Source organism: Artibeus jamaicensis, unplaced genomic scaffold, assembly GCF_021234435.1.
Source record: "Artibeus jamaicensis isolate MK-2021 breed Jamaican fruit bat unplaced genomic scaffold, CSHL_Jam_final contig_482, whole genome shotgun sequence".
Taxonomy (NCBI): domain Eukaryota; kingdom Metazoa; phylum Chordata; class Mammalia; order Chiroptera; family Phyllostomidae; genus Artibeus; species Artibeus jamaicensis.
The window spans coordinates 14,623,030-14,648,228 of record NW_026521857.1 but is presented as its reverse complement, the minus strand read 5'-3'; the positions used below and the strand labels follow the sequence as shown (position 1 = coordinate 14,648,228).

General features: G+C 38.6%; 1 pseudogene; it reads right to left on the bottom strand.

Moving 5' to 3' along the window:
- Nucleotides 1-466: 466 nt before the first annotated feature.
- Nucleotides 467-1,831, bottom strand: LOC119061466 (60S ribosomal protein L4-like; annotated as a pseudogene).
- Nucleotides 1,832-25,199: the final 23,368 nt, after the last annotated feature.

Here is a 25,199-nt window from a genome sequence, read left to right as displayed (position 1 = left end):
AATTTGTTTCTTAGCTATCATTGTTCCTTTTTCTTCTTGAACTTTTAAAGGTTTTTTTTTAATCTTCCCGTTACAGTTGCTATACAATATATTAGTTTCAGGTGTACAACCCCATGATCAGACATTTATATAACCTCCGAAGTAATCACCCTAATAAATTCAGCACCCATTTGACAACACATAGTATTTAGTAGATATTACAGTATTATTGACTGTATTTCATATGCTGTATTTTACATCCCCATAACTATTTTGTAACTACCAATTTTTTTGAACTTTGGTAATTCCACTTCCGTTATAGAATTTTATTCTGTTACACATTTTATGCATTTTAATCTGTTTTCAACCTACCATACTCTGCAGTAAAAAATAAATTGACTCATTTTTTCCTCACTGCCTCTTTGATTGGGTTTTTATTCAAAATTAGCAGACCGAAGTGATTTGACCTTTACAAAGCAAACAAATTTCAGCTTATACTGCAGGCTTCTTCTGTGGTGGGTTTTTCTGCGGTCTTCTTAGCTGCCAGGTTCTTAGCTGCAGCCTTTTTTTTTTTAACCACCAAAGCCTTCTGCTTCATAATGCCAACAGTCCTCTTTCTTACTTCCCTACCACAGCCTTCTTGCCTGGAACCCCCTTCTCATCTGATGTGGATTCTAGCACTGTTGCTGCTTTATCCACCTGGAGCTTGTATTTCTTGGTCTGATGAAGAATGGTGTTTCAGTGGATTCTTCAGGATTCTATGATGATTTTCTTGCATGGTGCTCAGAGGGCTCTTTGTATCTCTGGGCTTTTCAAGATTCCGCTAAGGTCTGTACTGAGTATCTTGTGCAGGCAAAAGTTGTAGTTACTCTTGAGGGAAGCAGCTTTATGCCAAGCGCCATACAGATCATTTAACTTGGTGGAAAGCATTTTCAGTCCAAATGCAGAAATGGCCTACATGCCCACCAGGAACAGGTTTCAGAATGTTCAGTTTGTTTACACTAAGCAGGTAATTCCAGGGATGTTTCTGATGGCTTTGATGATACCATTGTCCTCATTATAGATGATGCAAGGTCCCCTGCGCTGGATACAATGGTTTCTCATTTTGCCCTTGCCAGCTCTCATTTGCTGAGAGGCATAGACCTTTTTGATATAATTCCAGGCCATAAATTTCTTAAGAAGCAAAACAGTGCCCTGGCTGGTGTAGCTCAGTGGATTGAGTGCGGGCCTGTGAACCACACGATCGCGGTTTGATTCCCAGTCAGGACACATGCCTGGGTTGCAGGCCAGTTCCCGGCGGGGGACACAGGAGAGGCAACCATACATTGATATTTCTCTCCCTCTCTCCTTCCCTTCCCCTCTAAAGATAAATAAATAAAACCTAAAAAAAAAAAGAAGCAAAACAGCTTCATTGGGATTCTTTTGGCCTTCAGCTTTATCTTCAACACCCAAAGAAATTCAGGAATTTCCTCAATATAATGACCAGTGCTTTTAAGGCCCAGGCAGCCAGGGTAGAGCAGATTGCATATCTCTTCTGTGTTGTATTTACTCTGAGGTTCCAAGTGCACCAGGTTTTAGCTGGTGCAAACATCTGGCTCCCACAACGAAAGCACCCTGGCCAGAACCAAGAGTTTCACCACCTTGAACTCTGGGAATCTGAGCCACAGCTCTGCCAGTACCCCAAGATTCATCACTGGTTTGATGACCTGCCAATTCACTGACAGCATAGGGCTGTCTATTATTTTTGTATGAGTTTGGCGTACAAAGTTTACAGTATCAACAAAGTGGCACTTCTGCCAGGTGACTTTCCCTTTTTGGAGTACACAGATGTCAACAGATGAGCACGTGCCATGCTGAGGGGGGGAAAGTCCACGCTCCGTTCAACCCCACGGGACAAGCATAAATTGACATTTTAATGCTTTTTACTTTCAGTTTTTAATTTTATTTTAATCTTTGCATATGTAATACTCTCATCTGTTTCAAAAGTAAAAACTAAATTAAAAATGTACATTGAGAAGTCTTATTCCCACACTTACACCCTTTTTTATTTTTTAAGGTTTTATTTATTTACTTTTAGAGAAGGGGAAGGGAAGGAAAAAGAAGGAGAGAAACATCGACATGCAAAAGAAACATCAGTCAGTTGCCTCTTGCATTCCCTCAACCAGGGACCTAGCCCACAACCTAACCGTGTTTCCTGACTGGGAATCCAACCAGTGACCTTTGAGTTTGCAGGACGATGTTCAACCCACTGAGTCACACCAGTCAGGGCTGCCTTTCTACCTTGTCCCTACTTTGCAATGATAACTACTTTTGTTAACTTTGAATGCACTTTTCCAGTACTGGTATTCCTTATATATATAAATAAAAGCAAAATTGAGTATGTATTTTTTAATTGAATATATATTTCATCCCTCTTTTCTTACATAAAAATGAGTCACTTTATTACATTAAATAAAACTACAGAATGACAATCTACTGATTTGACTAATGAAACTGTACTAATTAGACCAATATCAAATTATACTTCTGGTAAGAACCCTTCCCGTCCCTTTCCTTTGGTAGTGAATTTGGACCACAGAACTCACCTTACATTCTTCAAGGACATTTCAGAAACCTATGGTGCTGTTATAATAGTCCTTTGAATTTGATACCAATGAAAACAGAGTGCAACTGTGAGCCCTGGGCAGACATGTTTTGTTTGGTCCACCATTTACAGGTTGGGACATTTTACATAAAGACCAAAATTTCCAACTCTTTTGAAAATCAGATGATCCACTGACCAAGCCTTTCATTCTCTCAACAACAATGAACTGGCACCGAGGGCCACATCCTCCTTATGGGGGGGCCTGTGCCCTGCAGTTTGTCATTGTCCCCCTTATTCCCTACATTACCCGCTCCAGCCCCCAGAACATATTTATCTTTCCAGGATGATCCTTGTAGGCATTTTGATTTTGTAACCTCTGAGTTAACCTCACAGTGACTGATTTTGGAAAGTAGGAACTTCTTTAGTTCTTTAATTAATCAGGAACTTCTTTGAAGTTTCAAAATGGGAAGCAAGAAACAGACTAGTGAAGAGAATAAAAAAGAGGATATCAGGCCCCGAGTTAATATTCAGTTTAAAAGATCCCATATTTTACATGAAATTTCCATGAGAACAGAATAGACAAAAAGAATTTTACAATATTTAACCTACATCCACTAAATGGTATAGGGTATCGGTAAGGCAAGGTGGTGACTGAAATTGTACCCCAGGGAAAATGGACTCTGTTGTGAGAAAAATCACAAGAAAATAGACTAAAATGAGAAACAGGGCTCTCTTTAATCTTCTATTAAAAGGCAAATTGTATATTGAGTAAAGAAACTACCATGGTCCTCTAATTTTCCACTAACATAACCACTGAGTGTTATGAATCTATTGTGTCCAAAATGTTATAAAATGATATTAAGAGTGTAGAACACAAGGAATTTAATATGAAGTAGGGCGAGTATTTTCTGTACCTGGTTTTACTATGAAATGCTTAGAAAATAAGGGAATGATTAGAATTTGAGAGCAAATTCTAAGCCATTGTATATCCCTAATACCTAGCACAGTAGCTGTGCATATAGAAGGTAATACTGTATTACCTTCTATATGTTGATAGAACAAAAGAATAGGTAGATGAGGCTGCCAGGAGGATAAAAAGTGTAAAAAATAAAATAGATTTTGCCCTGGTCACAGAGCTCAGTTGGTTAGAACGCTGTCCCCATCAGCAAGATTGTGAGTTTGATCCCCAGTCAGGGCGCACATGAGTGAACCAATGAATGCTTGGATGGGTGGAACAACAAACTGATGTTTCCCCCTCTCTCTCTAAAGTCAATTTTAAAAAAGAATAGATTTTAACAATGTTTTTTAACTTGAAAGCAATATTCAAAATCTGAAACAGAATCACTAATGACAATCATTATTCCACTCCTTATTCATGTTGGTACCGAAGAACTATTGTTTTCTTTTAATAGTTCCTTAAGAAAAAGAACATCCTATAATAATTTGGTGCTAGGATTTTTGTCTGACTTGAGGCATGACAGTATAATTCTGGAAATTGAAATTATTTTTAATGAAAATATTGTACTATAAGACTTATACTGAGAATTCACAATGACTGAAGTATGTCAAAAAAAATCATACAAAACCTTCCACATGGGAATTATTGAAGGGATTACCTTATTATAGTGGGTTATGAACAGTTTATAAACAGCAAGTTATGGAACTTGTCCTGAGATTGTCTAAGAATATTTTCACCCTCTGGCAATAGTCTCAGGGTTTTGAATAGATAAACTCATTGTCATAATAACCAAACAGCATTCCACAATATGGTTTTACTACCCTCTTAATTTTGTCAGTCTTCTTGTGCAGCATATTCCTTATCTTCCCTGAGGCTTTTTCTCTTTTTCAGTGGTTTTTGTTTTCATGTAGTAATTAGTAGCTATCCTGAGACAAAATCTGTTTGTCTGGTTCTGCCACTTTCTAGCTGTGTGACCTCAGACAAGCTACTTAAAATCTCTATGTGTCAGTTTCCTCTTTAATAACAGGTTAATAAATGTGTGTGTGGTTTAAATGACATATGTGTTATAAAGTTCTTACATAATGCCTAGCACAGAGTAATCACTATCCACACATGGATGTATAAAATGTCATCCTGGAAGGCCATGTACGGTGGGGTTTTTTTTAGTTCAAAAGTGTAACCGGATAAGTAGATTTTGGTTTATAGTCATTCTTGTGAAATTTGTTAGTGAACGAATTCATAGGGAACCAGCATCTTCAACAAATCTTCCCCAAAAGCTTTAGGTAAAAACTCATTTTTGAGTTTTAGGTGAATGAGCTTTTCCATACAAATTTGTTTTCTTAGTAAAAAATACTAGTCCCTTTAAGTACCAACTTTGTAAAATTTGACCATTATTACATTAATAGATATCTTTTGGGGGGCTATGTCACCCATGTTCCTGTCTCATTAAATAGAATATAATCAACATAGTATAACACTTTGTTGCTGCTATAGGATCATACAATACAGAATCATACATCTGGCACTCGGCTGGGTATGGCCTACTAACACCAGAGAGGGGAAGAGAACCAGTGTTGAACAGAGCTACTGGGATAGGATCAGAGCCTGGGAATACAGATGTGCCAGCAGGCATTCAAACTATTTCAGAGTATCAGGCCATAGTTCACGAAAGTAGTTGTCAATGCATAGCCCAAGGCAGCAGTTGAATACGGAGCCAAGTTGGCACAAAATCAAGTAGCTCACAGGAAGAGAGTACTCTGGGACTCAGACAGACAGGTTGGAAGTGGTAACTGGAAGGTCTGTCCAAAGATTGTCAGGGTCTATAACCACCATGTGTGTGAAGGGCAGTGCTCTAAACCCACTGGTGATCTACTGAGCTAGACAGGAAACTGGAAGATAAATTTCAGAATAGAGACAAAGGCCAAGGTCTAATTCTAAGAGGAGGGATGCATGGAGAGAGATAAAGCTGAGAATATCATCACGGTGAAACCAGTGTCAAAGATGACTTGGCCCCAGGTCACAGACTGGGGTTGGAATTACTTAAAAATCTTTCTCAGGTGAAAAGAGGTTTAGGAATTTGCCCAGAGTGCTTCTGTGAAGCTTCAGAGTCAGAATTTTTATCACAGTCTGACTCTCTACATATTTCTGCTGCTCTACTCCATTTGCTTTAAAATAAAACAAAGGTTACACATTATAGCCAAGAATAAAGCTTTACACCAGTTATCTACTGTCCTAATGGAGAAAAAAAAAGCCCCAGAGAATATGCCTCTTTTCTTAGAATGTTAAGCCTCAGGAGAACAAGAAAAGAAATCAGAAAAAAAGTATTGTCTTTTTCAAACCTAAAAAACATACCCCATTGAGTGCTTCTGTTCCTGAAGAAGGGCACAGATTTTTGAAACCCAGTTGTTTTAGGTGATAGATTTGGTGCTTCTCCCCCACCCAACCTTATGGTGAAAAAAGAATTTGAGTGTCCGAGTTCCCCTCAACTCCTTTAGGTTGTCCTGTTGAAGGTGCTAATGAAGAGGAAATGAAGAAGCCAAAGAGTGGGTAGGAAGAAACTAAAGAAAGGATGATTGTTTTCTTCAAAAAGGGTTAAAGTACTGTACGATGAAACCCAGTGATCCATTCCATGGCTTGCACCCATTGCATTTGCAGAGACTTGAACTTACAGTGCAATTTGAATTCGGATTAACAATAGGAAGGCATATTGGAACATTTATGTACCATTCTGGAAAAGAGAAATTACTGATTTTGTTCTTCTGATTTCAAGGAAAATTACAACTGTACAATTCCAGAGTTACATAATTCACAAATTTTTAAGGGACAAAAGTGCGCTACATATTTATTTATAAGAAAAATATATTGTTGATATGGAACAGCTAGCTATCTGTATACCTTAAGAATTAGCTCTCTTGACCTGGCTGGTGTTTCTTAGTGGGTTGAGCCCTAGACTGCCAACCAAAACATTGCTGGTTCAATTCCCAGTCAGGGCACATGCCTGGGTTGCAGGCCAGGTTCCCACTTGGGAACATGTGAGAGGCAACCAATCACGTTCTTTCACACATTGATGTTTCTTTCCCTCTTTCTCCCTCCCTTCTCCTCTCTCTAAAAAATAAGTAAACCTTTAAAGAAATAATTTAAAAGAATTAACTCTCTTGCCCTGGATGGTTTGGCTCAGTAGATTGAGCACTGGCCTACGAACCAAAGGTTTGCCTCTTCAATTCCCAGTCAGGGCACATGCCTAGGTTGCAGGCCAGGCCCCCAGTAGGGGGCGCATGAGAGGCAACCACACATTGATGCCTCTCAATGTGTGAGAGAGGCTCCCTCTCTTTCTCCCTTCCTTCCCCTCTGTCTAAAAGTAAAATAAAATCTTTAAAAAAATAAAAGAACTTTCTTAAATTCCTACAACCTTTCAAAAAAGAGCCAGTGTGTCCCTATGAAAATCGCACAATTCAATTAGATTAATTGAATGTTAGCTTCAAACTTGGGACACTAAAAATAAATTCTCTATTTTAAGTGTTTGTAAATGTTAAAATACTTTACCCATTTAAAAAAATCTAAATTCACATGTCCAGAATTTGATAATAAATTAAAACACTTATTTCAAAGGAATAATTTTTTTAATTTTTTATTTTAATTATTTTATTGTTGTTCAAGTACAGTTATCTGCATTTACCCCACACCACTCCCAGAACAAATTTTTCTCACATGAAAAATAGAAAGATAAGAATTGGTGATCTATCAGGGTGATTATTTTAAATTCTTTGTAGATTATTATTATTTTATTACTGTGTTACCAACAACAAACAGCTTTCTATTTGAATTCAGATCTTTTAAACTGTCCTCTGCTTTTGCCTTTCTGAGATTCACATCTAAAGAAGGCTAAACAGCCCTCCACTTCAATCTGCATTTCTTCTTTCCTATAGGGGTATTTCCTCTTGATTGCTCCACCTTAAGCTCTAAAAATGTCAGTTCTGGGAATGTGAACAATGGTGGTGCTTTGCAAAAACAATTTTTTTTAACCCATCAGGTGGCAGTGGATATCTGCTAGGCAGTCAGCCATTGAATGTGCAAAAACAGGAGTCTAGCGGTACAACAGAACTGAAGGACAGAAAAGATCGGTGATTCAGAAGCCAAAGGCAGGCAGACTTTAGAGTATTCCAGAAACTAGGCAAGCAGGCAGCAACCAAGTTCAACAGAAATCCTAAAGGAATGTGTTAGAAGACCAGGAATGCAAAAAGCCAGTAGGATGGTTAAGAGCCCAGTGAGCAGAAGAGTGGTGTAGCTCAGTGGATTGAGCGCAGGCTGCAAACCAAAGAGTGCTGGTTCAATTCCCAGTCAGGGCACATGCCTGGGTTGCAGGCCAAGTCCCCCAGTGGGGGCCACGTGAAAAGCAACCAAACACTGATATTTCTCTCCCTTTCTCCCTCCCTTCCTTTCTCTCTCTAAAAATAAATAAATAAAAATTTTTTAAAAAGAAGAAGAGTGGCCAGGAGGTAAGAGCACACCTCTCCGAGGTCTAGATAGCAGAAGTCAAGCACCCAGGCAAAGAAGTCTCCCAAGAAACCTTGATATTCAGACCAAATGGCATCCAACTTGGGACTGTCAGGAGAGGTAGAAAAAAGGAAACCTTAGTTGCCCATGAATATGGAGTTGGGCCAGCCAGAGAAGGCCCTCCCCTTTCCTTCTGTTAACAAAAGATTTGACTAGATTCCTTGCTAATTTCTTTACTTCTGGCCACTTTCATCCAGATAAGAGTTCATAGCACTCTGTTGCTCTCTTCCTAGGTAATGTGAAGTTCTTAATTGGTTCCCACAGATGCCACCACTGATTCAGCTTGGCAGGAGACTTACAGCATCACAGGACAAGTTGAGAACTGAAAATAGACCCTGCCCACTGACTCCACAGAATTGGAGAGCCTGCTTCTTAATAATCTCATGCAAGTTAGAGCTTGCTGTCTCTAGGACATCTTATTCCATCTCAGTGTGGGTCTGATTTGGTTCCAAAGGTGGTTTTCTCATGAAAACTGAAGTATTACTAGCTGGTGCCATGTTTATACTCTCCCTCTTTACAGAATGGGAATAAAATTCTACAGATATGAAAAGTCTGGTGACATTTCCCTTCTCTTTATAAAGGACAGGTCTCTGTTAATCCACACCCTGTTAAGACCATCTGTGGAAACAGAACTTTATCTCTATAGGCAGAATGATAGGTCTGTTTCACTTTCTTCTTTTAAGCTGGGGGACCATCTCATGTAGTTACTCTGATAGACAGATGACTTTCTGCTCATGACTTATTGACTGGGTTGATAGCAGAAGTTGAGGGCATTTCCTTAGAAGATAAGATTTTTTTCCATTGGATTCATGGAATGAGAACTGGTGGATCCCGTTTTTCCATGTCCTCCTCATCTTCACAGTTACTACAAGGTCTGACAGGAAATTCTGGGCCACATTCAGCCTTTTTCAGACCCTTGAGGTGAGTGTTATTTTGATGGATTTGGATCATACTACCTGAGCTTAAATCCCTGCTCTGTAATTTTGTAGCTGTATTGCCTTGAATAAGTTACCTAATTTCTCTGGTCCCCAGTTTTCTCATCTCTGAAAAACAGAAAAATGATACGTAAGTCATAGGCTTATTGTGTGGATTAAACATATCTGAAAGTAATTTGCATATTGTAAGTTTTCTGCAGATGTTAACAAAACTGTTAAGTAAAAGCGGGGCAGACTTCTGTTCCTCTAGGTTACCCATCACAAGATTATTTATATCTGGGACTTTTTTTCATGTTGCATAATTTAATTTTCAAAAGAAAACCCAAAATCCCCTAAGAGCCCTTTTTCTATAGATAGCTATCTCTTGAGTAAATAGAAATATTTAGTGCACTGGTCCCTAAAGAAAGTTTAGCTTAAAGCCCTGGCTGGTGTAGCTCAGTGAATTGAGTGTGGACCTGGGAACCAAACAACCGCAGTTCGATTCCCAGTCAGAGCACATGCCTGGGTTGCAGGCCAGTTCCCAGCAGGGGACGCACGAAAGGCAACCATACATTGATATTTCTCTCTCTCTCTTTCCCTTCCCCTCTAAAGATAAATAAATAAAATCTTTTAAAAAAAGCCTTCTGTAAAAAAAGAAAAAAAAGAAAGTTTAGCTTAAATCCTCTTGTAATTTGAATGGGAGCTCCATAGGTAGCTTGGCATAACCATGTACTTAAGGATCAGAGTTTTACACCCAGGAAAATAGACTTAGAAAGTTTGGATCATTTATCATAGCTCATGCGGTTAGTCAATATTTAAAATGATGCAGTGGGTTAGTGGCATTCCACCTCTTTTGCTGTCACCTCAGCGGGTACCACTGTCCCTCAAATGTCTGCATTTAGCCAGGGCTCTTCTTTTAGTCCCTCCATTGCATCATGCTCCACCCTGCCACAGGGCCTTTGCACATTTTGTCACCACTTCCCCATATGCTTCTTCGTACTATTCTTTCCCCAACTCCTACTTATCCTTCAGTTCTCAATTGAAACACGTCTCTCCTGACTTCCAAGACAAGTTCTGATTCTACATTGTATGCTCCCAGAACCTATTTGTGACCTGTAACTACATTCATGGGATTATCTGATTACTGTCTTTCTTTACTTCTATATTACAAATTCAGTGAAGGTGCAGGCCATGTCTGTTTTCTGTTTACCACTATCCACAGAACCTGCCTGCATGCCTGGTACATAGTAAACTAGTAGTAAATATTTAAATAAATGAATAAATTAACGGGGTCTAGACTACAAGTCTTTTTTAATGTTTAATTTATTGGGGTGACATTGGTTAATAGAATGATATAGGTTTCAAGTATACAATCCAATAATACATCATCTGTATATTGTATTTTGTGGTCACTATCCAATGTCAAGTCTTCTCTTACTATTTATCTTCCCCTTTACCATCTTATTCTACCTCCCCCACCCATCTTTCCATATGGTAATCACCACATTGCTGTCTGTATCTAAGTGGTTTTTTTTCCTTAATCCCTTTACCTTTTTACCTAGCCCCTCAACCCCCTCCCCCTCTGACAGCTGTCAGTCTGTTCCCTGTACCTCTGAGTGTCTTTCTATTTTGTTTGTTTGTTTTGTTCATTAGATTCCATATATAAGTGAAATTACATGGTTTTGTCTCGCTCTGTGTCACTTGGCATAATGGAGAATTCCAGGTCTTATGACTTTTTCTCACTAACCAAACACACAACAGCTTGAGCTAGACAATGTTGACTTTACAGAGGTCTACAACTCTCATGGTCACGCTGGAGCTGTGACGAAAGGGCCCATTGCTGAGGACGCTGGCATTAATGTGGTCTAATCGGAAGCCTTGTAGAATGCTTTGGAATCCTCATTTGAATTCTGTGAGGTTTAGCAAAGCACATGCTCCAAAGATAAAGTGGATCTTTTAGTACCTTTTAAAAAAAATACCAAGGTCATTTATACAAATACACAAAATATAACAATAAAAATGTACTAGTATAAATGAGGAAAAGGGGCAAAGGGAAAGTAAAAAGGCAGAAAAATATAATACCTACGCACAAAATTTGCATATAATATTTCAGCACTATGCATTCGTCCACCAACTCCTGTATAAGCACTGACAAGCACAGAAATTTGGCTCTGAGTCTAGTGCCCAAGGAAAACAAAGCTACTATAAGATTTACTCTGTCCTTTAGGGAAAAGAGGACCAGATCCTCAGGAAGAAACACAGTTTTTGCTGTATTGTTTGTGATACCTTTATAATGCTCCCAACAGCAGTCCTACAGCATATATCCCAGTGTTGTAATGTGGCTGTTTCCTAAACACCTTTCACTGTAGACCCAAGGCCAAGTGCCAAAATGTAGGTCAGAAAAGGGCCATGTCAAGAGGGAGAGGGGATTAGAGACAATGTCACCCAAAAAACCTCCCCAAGGATAGGATCTATCCCCAACCTGACAGAATTGAGAATGACAAAAGAATGAGTCCATTCCCATCAGGCAGTTCTCCCTGAACATGTTTTTACAATGAAACTTTTGCGAATCATTCAATACCAGATAATTCAAGGTTATCCTTTTTGAGAATAATCTGAAGTATGGAAGTTCTACGGTGTAATTAAGGATGATCAAGCTAAAATAGATATCCGTTATGAAAGGAAATGACCTAACCAGTATGCGTAACTAAATACTTTTTTTTTTGCATTTAAAAGTAAATAATTAAATACTTTTTTAAATGTTTTATTTATTTATTTTCAGAGAGAGGGGAAGGGAAGGAGAAAGAGAGGGAGAGAAACATCAGTGTGTGGTTGCCCCTCACGCGTCCCCCACTGGGAACTGGCCTGCAACCCAGGCATATGCCCTGACTGGGAATCGAACTGTGATCCCTTGCTTCACTGGCCCACGCTCAATCCACTGAGCTACACCAGCCAGGGCAATAACTAAATACTTTAAATCTAGAGCCACCCAACTTCCTCCTGTAGGTAGACTGGAAAATACAGGGCCAAGATGTTTCTCAGATGTTTTTTTGGGGGGGAGGGAGGCAGGCAGGGGCACCATCCATTTCAACACACACATACAGTGGGTATACAACATGAATTATCAGCAAGAAAAAGTTTTAATTGCAAACATAATAAACACTTGTAAAATATTCGAACCACACAAAAAGCCTTCCGACCCCCATCTTCTCTATTCTTGCTGCCTCTGGGTAACCACCAAAGATGAGTTTTTGTTTCCCTGTTCAGACCTTCATCTATGCACAACCTTAATGAAATCACCCAGAGGAAAGGAGTCATGGGGGATAGAGTAGCGGCAGGGAGCCTGATGCCCCTTACGTAATGATCCTCTTTTTCTCATGGAGAGCAAATCAAATGAACAGACTGTATAGTTACAGTCTATTATTCTTAAGCAAGGTGCACTAAGGGCTGTGTGGTCATTCCAGGAAGATAGAACTTATATCTGCAATAAAGGAGAATGTAAGGAGCATCCATAAATAACCTACTTTAAGTGTCTTTGTATAAAAAGCAATGCTTGCTTTTTGTGTTTCTACAAAAGATGAAGGAGAAACCTATCCCTCTGGGCCATTATCATGGGGTCACAATTTATACTCTGAAAAAATGAGTAGAAGACATCAGAACATTTTCCCTGCTTCGGAACTTTTGCTCACTTGGTTTGACAAAGGTTCAACAGAGGGAGAGGACGTCCTTTCTGTTGCTGACGCTCATTGCTTAGTGAGCAGAGCTCACTCTGGAGCCCAATCCCTGTCAGATCATCAGGCAAGATCACCTTCTGGCAGACAGGCAGGGGCAGTGCTGTCCACGTCAGGACAATGCCTGATAGGACTACAGAAGAACACACACACCTCGTTCACAATAAAATGAAACAAACCTCTTTTACAAGTCTCTGTCTTGTTATCTTTTGATTTTTTTGTCTCATTGTGATTTATTTAAAAAGTGAAATTGGGGCCCTAGTCAGAGAAGTAAGAATTCCAAATTTTGACAGTCTCTCTATATATCTTTTAAATAAACAAGACTATATTTTATATACTGTTCTGTAACTTGCTCTTTTCACTTAATAGTATATAATACATGCTACCACCTAAATTCATTGTATTCTTTGTAATAGTGTTATATATATTCACACACACTAGAGCCACAGTTATAAATGACATTGTTATAAAATTTTTATAAAATGTGCCATTGTGCAAATGTATCATAATTTATTGAAACTTTTTATTAATAAATATTTCACTGAGTCCAAATTTTTCTTCTTTAAATAATGTTTTAATAAATATCACTATGCATAATTTGATGTAATTGCATATCTTCATGCATTACATGAAGATAGTTTTCTGGAGTGCAGTTTCCTCAAAGTAAAGTTTCTGGTCAAAGTAATGCACATGCATTTTACATTGTGGTTGGTATTAGAAAAACTTTTCCTACAAATATGGCACTGATTTGCATTTTCCTAATAGTATATTAAAATGTCTATTTCCTCACTAAGATTGGATATTATCCAGTTTTTCAAACTTTGTCAATCTGCTAGGCAAACAAAAATGTATCCTCCTTTAACAATTATTTCCCTAATTAGAAGCGAGATTGTGCCTCTTTTGTACATGTTTACTAGCCGTTTACATTTCTCATGTTAATTCTTTAGAGAAACTGGCCCCTTAGGAAGCCTGCTCAAGAGCCTAAAGTGGTCCCTTGGTTTTCTTTGGTTGACAGTTGAGCTGTAGAAAGTATATCGTCTCAGATACCAAGAATGAGGGGTGAGTAATGTAGCCAAGCAGGCCTTGGGGGTAACTGGCGCAGGGATTTGAATACCTTCCGAACTCTTCTTTCAGTCTTCACTGCCCTCTGCACATTGGCTTTCCTGAGAATGGTCCCATGACTTCCGGGGGCTTCCAAGTTCCCATCTTTCCTCTTTGTCACACTCATTGACCCATTTTGGTCATGTGCCCATTTCTGTGACTAATAAGGTGTTAAGATGATTGGCAGTCTTCAATAGAAATACATGCTTTGCAGGAGAACAGAAGGTGTTCCCCAGAAAGAAGTGTGTATGGCAAAGACAACTTAAATGTTTCTTAGTATTCTTATTCTCCCCTTTCTTGTGACTTTTATCTGGACACATGGAAGTACAGAATGAAGACAGGATTTCCAAGTTCTCCCTGCCTGAGTGTGGTTATGGGACTAAGTTCTAGACAATGGGATATGAGGAGAAGAGTGTGTGCAACTTCTAGGAAGAGTCCTAAATAAGTGGGGCATGTTCCTTTCCTCCTTCCTACTACCTGGAGTGGAAATGTTTTACTGGGCTTGGAATAGCCAGTACCACAAAACGAAAGCTGTAGCAACAAATTAGAAGGAATCTAGGTCACAGAAGGCACTATTATACCAGAAGAGAAAGTTGCTGGGTAAAAAAAAATTCTACTGTCAAGATTTGGTTAATTTTTAATAATCTCCCATTAGTTATCCACAAAGCTAACTTTCTTACTTTCTTCAGTCCTTTCTAAACTATCAGTTTTAGAATTTTTAAGCACCTTTGTTGAGGTATAATTGATATGCAGTAAGAAGTGTACAGTTTGGTAAGTTTGGGTGCATGTATCCACCTGTGAAACAATCACAGGTGGGGTTTTTTGCCTATAATCAACATAGGCAATGTATTCATCATCCACATAAGTTTTTGTGTGCCCCTGTACCCCCCAGCCAGTTCCCCCAGGGAACCACTAATCTATTTTCTGTCACTATTGATTAGTTTGTATCTTCTAGAGTTTTATGTAAATAGAATAACACAGAATGTACTTTTTTTTTGGTCTGGATTCTTTCACTCAGCATAATTATTTTGAGATTTATTTATGCTGTTCCGTGTATGAATAGGTCATCGGTTTTTGGCCCTGACTGGTGTGACTCAGTTGGGCATTGTCCCTAGAACAAAAGATTGCCGGTTCAATTCCTGGTCAGGGCACATGCTGGGTTGCATGTTTGGTCTCTAGTTGGGGCACATACACGAGGCAACCGATCTATGTTTCTCTCTCTCATCAATATTTCTCTCCCTCTCTTTCTCCCTCCCTTCCCCTCTCACTAAAAATATATAAATAAATAAAACAAAATAGTCCATTTTTTTATTCTGAGTAGTGTACCATTGTATGACTATATCACAATTTCTTTATCTATCCACCCGCTAATAGACATTGGGTTACTTCCAATGAAGTAACCTATTACAAATAAATCTGCTATGAACATTCTTACCCAAGTATTTGTATAAGCATATGCCTACTTTCCTCTTGAATAAATACCTAGGGGATAGCTGGATTATGTGATGGATGTGCATTTTGTATTTAACTTTTTAAAAGACTTCCAGAGTGGTTGGCAGTGTTTCCCATTCCCACTGGCATTGTACAAAGTTCTGGTTTCTTCATGTCTTTACCAACCCTGTATATTGTCTATTCTTTTTTATTATGGTGGCTGCACAGTGGTATCTCATTGTGGTTTTAATTTACATTTCCCTAATGACTAATAATGAGCATCTTTTCATGTGTTTATTTGCTATCTGTGTATCTTCTTTGATAAAGCTACTCAAATCTTTTGCCCATGATTTTTTTAATTGGATTGTTTGTCTTTTTACTGAGTTGTAAAAGTTTTTTATGTATGCTAAATCCAAGTCATTTATAAGATATATGCTTAAAAAATGTTTACTCCTAGTCAGTGGCTTGCCCTTTCAATCTCTTAACAATACCTTTTCAGAAGCACAAGTTTTTTTTATTTTTGATGAAGTCCACTTTATTAATCTTCTCTTATGAATTGTGCTTTTGGTCCATAAAATTATCACAAAGATTATACCCTTTCTTTTCTTCAGAAATGTCATAGTTTTAGGCTTTACAATTAGATTATGATCCATTTTGAGTTAATTTTTACAAATGGTATGAAGTGTGGATTGAAATTCATTGTTTCGTATCTGGATATACAATTGTTTCAATAGTATTTTTTAAAAGACTATCTTTGTTCCACGGGACATGTTTTATACATTTGTTGAAAATCAGTAGCCTGTAGTATTGGGTCTTTTTCTCAAAATTTCTATGCTATTGACCTGCTCTATTGTCCACATTTACCCAATGGCATGCAGTCTCAGATACTGTAGCTTTGTAATAAGTCTCGAAATTAGGTAGTGTTTGCTTTCCAACTCGGTTATCTTTTTTCTTTTCTAAAAATTATTTTGGCTATTAAAGGATTTTTGCATTTCTACATGAATTCCTATGAAAAAGCCTACAGGATTTTTATTGTAATTACACTGAATCTTTAGAACAAATTGGGGAGAATTGTCATATTAACAATATTTAGTCTTCCGACCCATGTACAAGGTATAGCTTTCCACTTATTCAGTTACTCTTTCATTTCTTTCAACAATGTTTTATAGTTTTCAGTATATGGGCCCTTCACATCTTATGTCAGATTTATCCCTAAATATTTTATATTTTGACACTATTATAAATGGTATTTAAAGTTTTCAATTTCTTATTGTTTCTTCCATTTATATAGGAATGCAATAAATTTTTGTGCCCTGAGACCTTACTAAACTCATTTATTCTAGTAGATTTTGGCAGCTCTGTCAGATTTTGTGCATAGATAATTATTTCATCTGTGACTAAATACAAATTTACTCTTTCTTTCTGATGTAGTTGTCTTTTATTTCTTTTTCTTAATGTTTTGCTCTGGCTAAAACCTCTAGTACGATGGTGAAGAGAAGTGGTGAGAATGAATATCATTGGCTTGTTTCTAATCATAAATTGAAAGTGTCCTATCTTTCACCATTAAGTATGATGTTAACATAGGTTTTTGATATATTTCATCACCAAGTTGAGGAAGTTTCTTTCTAATCTTATTTTGCTTAGAGTTTTAAATCAGCAAAAGATGTTGAATTTTGTTGAGTGCTTTTTCTCCACCTACTGAGATAATTATATGGCTTTTCTTTTTCAGTTTATTAATATGGTTCATTTCAATGATTGATTTTTTTAGGTTAAACCAACCTTGCATTATTGCGATAAGCCCTATTTGTCTATGGTGTATTTTTCCTTTTATATATTGCTGAATTTGACTTACTAAAAATATTTTTAGAATGTTTGCACAATATTCACAAGGCACATAGGTCTATAGTTTCTCTCCCTCCATTACACTATCTCTAAAAATAAACAAATAAAATATTTTAAAAGTATATTTATTTATTGCTATAGCTGGTATAGTGCAGTTGGTTGGAGCATTGTCCCATAGACCAAAATGTCACAAGTTCCATTCCCAGTCAGGGTGTGTGTACAAGAAGGCAACCAATCAATGTTTCTCTCTCACTCAATGTTTCTCTCTCTCTCTCTCTCTCTAAGCAATGAAAAAAATGTCCTCAGGTGAGGAAATATATATACATATATACATTTATTTATTTATTTATTTTAGAGAGAAGAAGAGGGAGAAAGAAAGGGAGAGAAATATCAATATGAGAGAGAAACATTGATCAGTTGCCTTTCATTAATGCCCAAACTGGACTGAACATGCACCCAGGTATGTGCCTTGACCAAAAACCTGCAACCCAGGCAAGTGCCCTGAATGGGGATGGAACCAACAACCTTTGCTTCATGGAACAATGCCCAACCACTGAGCCACATGGGTCAGGGCTTTTACTATTTTCTTAATACCTGTGGCATCTTTAGTGATGTCACCACTCTTATTCTTGATATTGGTAATTTGCATATTCTTCTTTTTCCCTAGAAATGTATTAATTTATCAATTTTATTGATCTTGAAGAATGGGCTTTTCATTTCATTACTTTTTTATTGTTTTCCATTTGATTTATTTTTATTTTTACTCTTTCCTTTCTGTTTACTCTGGGCTTAATTTGCTCTTTTTTCTAGTTTCTTAAGGTAGTTTCTTAAGCTTCAAAGGCATTTTGTCTGTTTTGTGATGTTGTTTCCTGTATAAGTGTAAATTTAGTTCCTGTATCCCATCATGCCTGGGAACAGAAGTTAAATTTAGTTCATCAAACTTTTATCAATCATCAAGCCCAGATTTGTTTCTCCCATACTTTTTAGGCCTATAGATTACAAGTCTACCATTTGATATCACTACATCAAACTTCTGTGTATTGTTTCTTTCTTTTTTTTTGTTTTTGGTTTTTCACTTATTTATTTCTTTGGACAAAATTAGAATAAAATTAATTGTTCTGTCTAAGTAAAAAGCCGCTCTTTTTTATAGTCGGTCTTTCTTGGTATTTTTGTTACCTTAGAGCTCAACACATTTTGGAGGTTTGAGGAAAATAACAGCATACTTGGCAATCTAAAAGAAATTGTGCTTTAAAAAGTTTTAAGAATCTCTTCCAGCCAAGATGAAGGCATAGGTGGAAATACAGTACCTCCTCACACAACCAAATTTAAGGACAACAAAGATTTATAATCAAAAACACAACCAGAACAGTCAGAAAATTGAACTGTACCGAAGTCCCGGCAACAATGAACCTTTCATCCAGACCAGTAAGAGGGGCAGAGTCGGCAGCTGGTGGAGAGGGGTCCCAGCAAGAAGAGGCGGTGGTGGGCAGAACTGGGTGTGGGGACGAATCGAGCAAACCCATTGAGGTGCACAAGGTGGCTGGCTGACCGTGGACACACATTCATATGCAGATAAACCAGGCAAAAAAAAAGTGCAGTGAGACAGACCATGAAACCCAGGGCCCCAGCAACGAGAAATAAAACCTAAAAGCACCACCTGGAAAAAAATTGGGGGGGGGGTTGAACTGCAGGGAGAGGCTCCAGCCTCACAGGAGAGTTTCTTGGGAAGACCCACAGAGTCCTAGAATGTACACAAGCCCACCCACCCAGGAACCAGCACCAGAAGGGCCCAATTTGCTTGTGAGAAGTAGCAGAGGGAACTGAAATCTGAGAGACAGCGGAACAAATGTCCTTGCTCCCTCTCCGGCCCCGCCCCCAGTTACAACCCAGTGACTGGCTTGAACTGCCCTGGTGAACACCTAAGCCTCCACCCCTCATACTAACAGGCACATACAGTCCAAAACATTATGGCTCAAGCAGAAGAACAGCTCAAAGCTCCAGAGCCAATACTTCTAAGTGACCAAGAGATAGCCAACCTATTGGATGCACAGTACAAAACACTGGTGATCAGGATGCTCACAGATCTGGTTGATTTTAGTAGCAAATCAGATGAAAAAATGAAGGCTACACTAAGTGAAATGAAGGAAAATGCATAAGGAACCAATAGTGATGGGAAGAAAACTGGGACTCAAATCAAAGGAGTGGACCAGAAGGAAGAAAGAAATAACCAATCAGAAAAGAATGAAGAAACAAGAATTCAAAAAAATGAGGAGAGGCTTAGGAACCTCCAGAATATCTTTAAACATTTCAACATCTGAATTATAGGGGTACCAGAAGGGGAAGAGGAAGAGCAACAAGTGGAAAACTTATTTGAACAAATAATAAAGGAGAACTTCTCCAATCTGGCAAAGGAAATAGACTTCCAGGAAGTTCAGAGAGTCCCCAAAAATTTGGACCCAAAGAGGAACACACCAAGGCACATCATAATTACATTAGCCAAAATTAATACGAAGGAGAGAATTTTAAAAGCAGCAAGAGATAAGGGGACAATCACCTACAAAGGAGCTCCCATCAGACTGTCAGCTGCTTTCTCAAAAGAGACTTTACAGGCAAGAAGGGGCTGGAAAGAAGTATTCCAAATCATGAAAGACAAGGACCTACATCCAAGATTGCTCTATCCAGCCAAGCTTTCATTTAGAATGGAAGGGCAGATACAGTGCTTCTCAGATAAGGTCAAGTTCAAAGAGTTCATCATCACCAAACCCTTATTATATGAAATGTTAATGGGACTTATCTAAGAAAAAGAAGATAAAAAGTATGAACAGTGAATGACAGCAAACTCACAGTTATTAACAACCACACCTAAAACAAAAGCAAACTAAGTGGACAGCTAGATCAGGAGTGGAGCCACAGAAATAGAGATCACAAGGAGGGTTAGCAACAGGGAAGTGGGAGGAGGAGAAGGGGGAGAAGGTACAGAGAATAAGTAGCATAGACAGTAGAAAATAGACAGGGGGAGGGCAAGAATAGTGTGGGAAATGTAGAAACTAAAGAATTTGTGACACATGGACATGAACTAAGAAGAGGAATGTGGGGTAGGGGTGTGCAGGGTGGAGGAAATGAAGGGGGGAATGGGACAATTGTAATGGCATAATCAATAAAATATATTTTTAAAAGTTTTAAGAATCTAATGACACCCTAGGGTTTATCACTCCTTACTCAGGATGAGTAAGTGTTGCTTCCATAGCTCAATGAGATAATAATTTATGATATGCAGGGCTCTGAAGACCCAGTTTGGGCTGAACTCTGTAATTTGGTGCTATTCCCTGGAGACAGACAGCTTCAGGGTTCAGAGGCAACTAATGGGATGGATGATCCTGCTATATCTGGAAGTCTTTCTAAAGTTGGACCCTGTGACTGTTTTAAAATATGTTCACAAATTCTTTGGTATTCTCCCCTTCAAGAGTCTTTCCTTCCCTTAAGTTTGGGCTAGACTTAGTGAATTGCTTCTAATGAGCTGAATATGACATACTTGATGTGTCAATTCCAAGACAAGGCCATAAAAGACATTGCAACTGCAGCTTCTGTCTAGGTTACTCTCTCTCGGATCACTCATTTTGAGGAAAACCAGCTGCCATGTTGTGGGGAAAGGTCCAGTCTGCAAGGAACTGAGCCAGCAGCCACGTGGGTAAGCCCCCTGAAAGCAGATCCTCAGCTCCATTCAAGGCTCCAGTTGATACCTTGTCAGCAACGTCATAGAAGCCACCAAGCCAGACCCACCCTGCTGAGCTGTTTTTGGATTCTGACTTTTCAAAATGTTGTGAGATAATAAATGTTGCTTTAACTGCAAATTTGGGGGATATTATGCAGCAATAGATGACTAATAAAGATTCACTGTGAAATAAGAGTTTCTAGGCCTTGAGATAAATCATAGCAAGTTTCTACAACTTAAAAAGTACCAAGGTAAATTTCTTTGCTAGATTCTGGAAGAAGCTCTCAGAACATTGATGGAAAAACACAACAGGCTCAGAGGGTCCAGGGTCAATGGGGGACAAGAGCTTCAGTGGTGCAGATTTCTTCAACAACTGGTTACGGGGAAGTGGCTCTGTGGTTCTAGGGAAATACCAAAGTTGTTTTTTGGTTTTGTTTTGTTTTTTAATGGTGGCAAAGAGCCACGTAGATTGTGGAGAGTTTAGGAAAGAAAAGGCAAAGATAATAGAGCTTAGAAGTCAGAGGACTATTTTCTGAAGTAATGAAAAAGAGGACTTTTCTTTACTTTTTTACCCTTTAATTTAACACAGATTCAGAAACCATAGAAAATACAGATAGGCAAAAAGAAGAAAATTAAAATCATCCTGTAGAAACAATCACTGTTAGCACTTTTGGTATATTAAATACATAAATAAACAAATAAACAAGCAGACAGATTTAGTTGGTACTTTAGTTTCATTTTTAGAAGGTCATTTGGACATTCTTTGAAGCTGGCTGCATCTGGATGGTGTGGTACGTGATACGACCAGTGGAACCCATGCTCATAGGCCCATCCTGCACCTTGGCTCTAACGCAGGTCTCCTGATCAGATATTATGCTGTGTGGGTAGGATTCAATGCCTGTGGATCAAGCGGTTCACATGCACTGGACTATAGTCCTGGATGAGGCTCTGTGGGCAGAAAGACAAACTCAAACTTGGAATAGGTATTATCCTTTTGAGAAGGAATCAGTAGCCTTTTCAGAAGAGGAGAGCCCCAATGTTCACAATTCCTAGAGAAATAATACCATGTTGAAGGCTTAGCGTTGGTCTCTTGCTGACAAGTTAGATGTTCACAGGCATCAGTAACTAGATTGGTCTTTTTAAATGTGTGTCCGTGCTGTTGGGCCCACAGGTGACTTCCATCTCTGCCACGTGACCATCTCCATTATGTCAGCTCTAGGACTGCTCTGAGGAAGTCTGGTCATAGTCAATTGGCTGAGCTATTTTGTTTACTTGGTTGTTTAGTACCTGGTGGATGCTTTCTGGTGGGGGTTAACTTCTGATATAAAAATCTTCACACTGTGTTTTGGCCAAAAAGTCCTTATGGGGTTTTTTTTCTGTAAAATAAAAGACACATTTTTTATTTTCACCAATAACTTTATTGACGTGGATATTTTGAGTATGTCAGCTGCCTCCAGCTATTGGCTTCTAGTGCAAAGAGGCCAGCAGTGCTGCTAAGTATCTTTCAATGGGTAAGACCACGACACAACAAAGAATTATTTGGCAAAAATGTCAATAGTACCAAGAAACTTCACAAACCACTTTTGACACCTTTGATCAGTCACAGCACCTTCTCCATACATCGAGCAAATCTTTTATTGTGTTTCAGTTGTGTTTTCACCTTTTTTGAAATGATAAAGCATAATACACCAAATATGTTCCATGTCTTCTTCCATTTCAATATTAAAGTGGCTGCACAAAAATTCACCAATTTTAATAAGTTTTTTTACTTGCGTGCTGATATGATAACTATCAAAATACAACCTAAAAAATTGTTTTGAATGAAATTGAAGACAACTACTCATTACTAGAGCCATCTAATAGAAAAAATGTAATGGACTTTTGCGCCAATCTGATACTTATTCCCACACTGCTGTACACACTCCTCCACCCAGACTTCTTTATCTCTGGTCCTCCTGTCCTTTTCATTCCAGCAGCCAACAAGACAGCCAAGCTGCTGTTCATGACCCAGGAATCTAGATGTACTCTTCACTCAGGCCACCTCTCTTTCCACCAAAGCAGACGACCAGGTCCTCTGTCCTTTGAGAAGAATTTCCTGCTCCACAGTCTTCTAGGACCACCTCTGAATGTGGCTATAATGTAGTTATCCATTTTTAGCCTGTATATACTTAATGAATTAACCCATCTATAGACCAATCTTGGGCTTTTCCTTTCACTTCATGTGGTCATAGGAAGGCTTCTTAAGGCACATTAAAAGCCATGAGAGGGAGACTAATATAACTATCTATGATGGGCAAAATGAGGGCCTGAACTATTTGCTCATACAACCGACTCTTTCCCCCTGGCTCTGCTTGAAGTTGATCCTGGATATATAATTTCCATTTTGTGAAAGATTACGACTGGGCCTACCCAACTTTTTGACTTGGTGGAGTTGACAAACATAGCTTATAATGGCAAGTTCTGGATGTGGTAGTCACTTTAGGTTTCACAGTCAAGAACTCTGCCTCTAACCAGAGTAACTTGCCCTTTGTAAATTGCCAAGAACTGTTTTTCCAATGATATGTAATTTTCTGCTGTGAATGGTACAATCTTCCTCCAAAATCTCAGAAGCCAACCTTATGATTCTGCTGCTGGGGTTCTCCATAGGCCCTTACTGCCTCTTTTTTTTGTTTGTTTTTTGTTTTGGGTTTTTTTTGTTTGTTTTTTTTTGCCATCACTGACACCTCCAACACAATGGGGCCTGCTGGATCATATGACCCAACTGGCAGGGTTGATTGCATCTCATCTGGGACTTGCTGGAGTACCTTTTCCCGCTGCAAGTTCCCTTATTGCTGACAGGTTTGCATGTTACCCAGTATATGGCAGGAGAAATCATCCTAAGTATAGAATAGGCCACCTCCAGAACCCAAAGAGACTTTCAGGCTCTGCCCTTCTTTTTTTATGGTGAGAGTAAAAGATACAGCAATTTGTATTTCACTTTGAAGAGGTTATTTTGGCAAGCCTCTGAAGACTGGACTCTTTAAAACCACACTGAAGTAGCTGTTCTCTGAATCTCCATGAGGTTTCTCTACCAACCCTGCAATGCATGTGTCTTACCAAGGCATCCAGCTACCCTGACCCGCCCACAGGACTCCCAATATTATGTGAGTTGCTTATCTTAAATGGTGGTTGTCTGAGCCACCAAATCATAAATTTGGTGAGTCAAGCATTCTATCATCAAGGGGAAATGGCATATATAAGATCAGGTTTAAGTAAATCTTGAAGACCCAAGTAAGTTTCCTGAGCAGGTGTCTCTCATAGCATGCCTACGCCTTTCACACTCACTCCACACAGTTCACTAGGGTCAACTGAGAAAGGAAAAAGAAATCCAAGCCTGAATTGCAGGTGGCTGTCCACGATACGATATCACCAGTCAAAACTGAAGAGCTATGGCAGCCAACTTCAGACAGTAAAGAATAGAAATTCTCCCAGTGGGCATAACTGTGACCAGTCCATCTTACAGTCCATTTGCCAAGAAAGAAAGGTAAAGTTAAATGTAGATGGCATCAATTCCAGTAAAGAAGTTAAGGGTTTTGTCACATGTCCAGAAACTCTAAAGGAAGAACAGAGTACCAGGGAATCAGCAGCTGGAGCTTTAGGGAGGATGAATGAGAATGAATATCTTGGAATTACCCCAGAAAGTGAGAAAATGTGTGTCCCTTGTGAATGCCCATCAAATAGCCTTTGCAGGAGAAGATATTTTGAATAACCAGGTGAACCCAATTACCTATTTTGTGACTCATTCTTTCCCCAAACCTTCAGTACCTGCACAATAGCCTCATGGAAAGACTAATGGTGTCAGGGATGGAGATTATGCATGGACTTAATATTCGGTTTCTTTCAACAAAGCTCATTTGGCTAGTACCACTGCTGAATAATAAACTGGCCTTAAACCCTCAATTCCATCCATCTTGAGTTCTCAATTCTTTACGATACTCGGTGAGAAAACACTGCCACCTGGTGGTAGATGGATAACATTGTCCCCATTCTATTACTATTACGAAGGAATAGTAATTTGATAATTTGCCCTCTCTGGAATAGAAATATATTCTGGATAAACTGTCTTTTTTGCTCACCATCATCTTTCATAAATGTCATACATACTTACTTAATGCCTCATTCACCATTATGGTACACTATACAACATTGCTTCTAATCAAGAACCTTATTTTACAGTTTAAAAAAAAAAAGTAAGGCTGTATTTTACTAGGTTTGCTGGTCTTAACATGAGTCCCAACCTTGGAAATTCTAAGCAGAGCAGTGTCATTCAAGGTAATCTATTCAAAATTGGTGGGGGAGTAATGATAACATTGCCCAGAGGGGCCCAGCTTCTAAGAGATGAGATAGCAGGAGT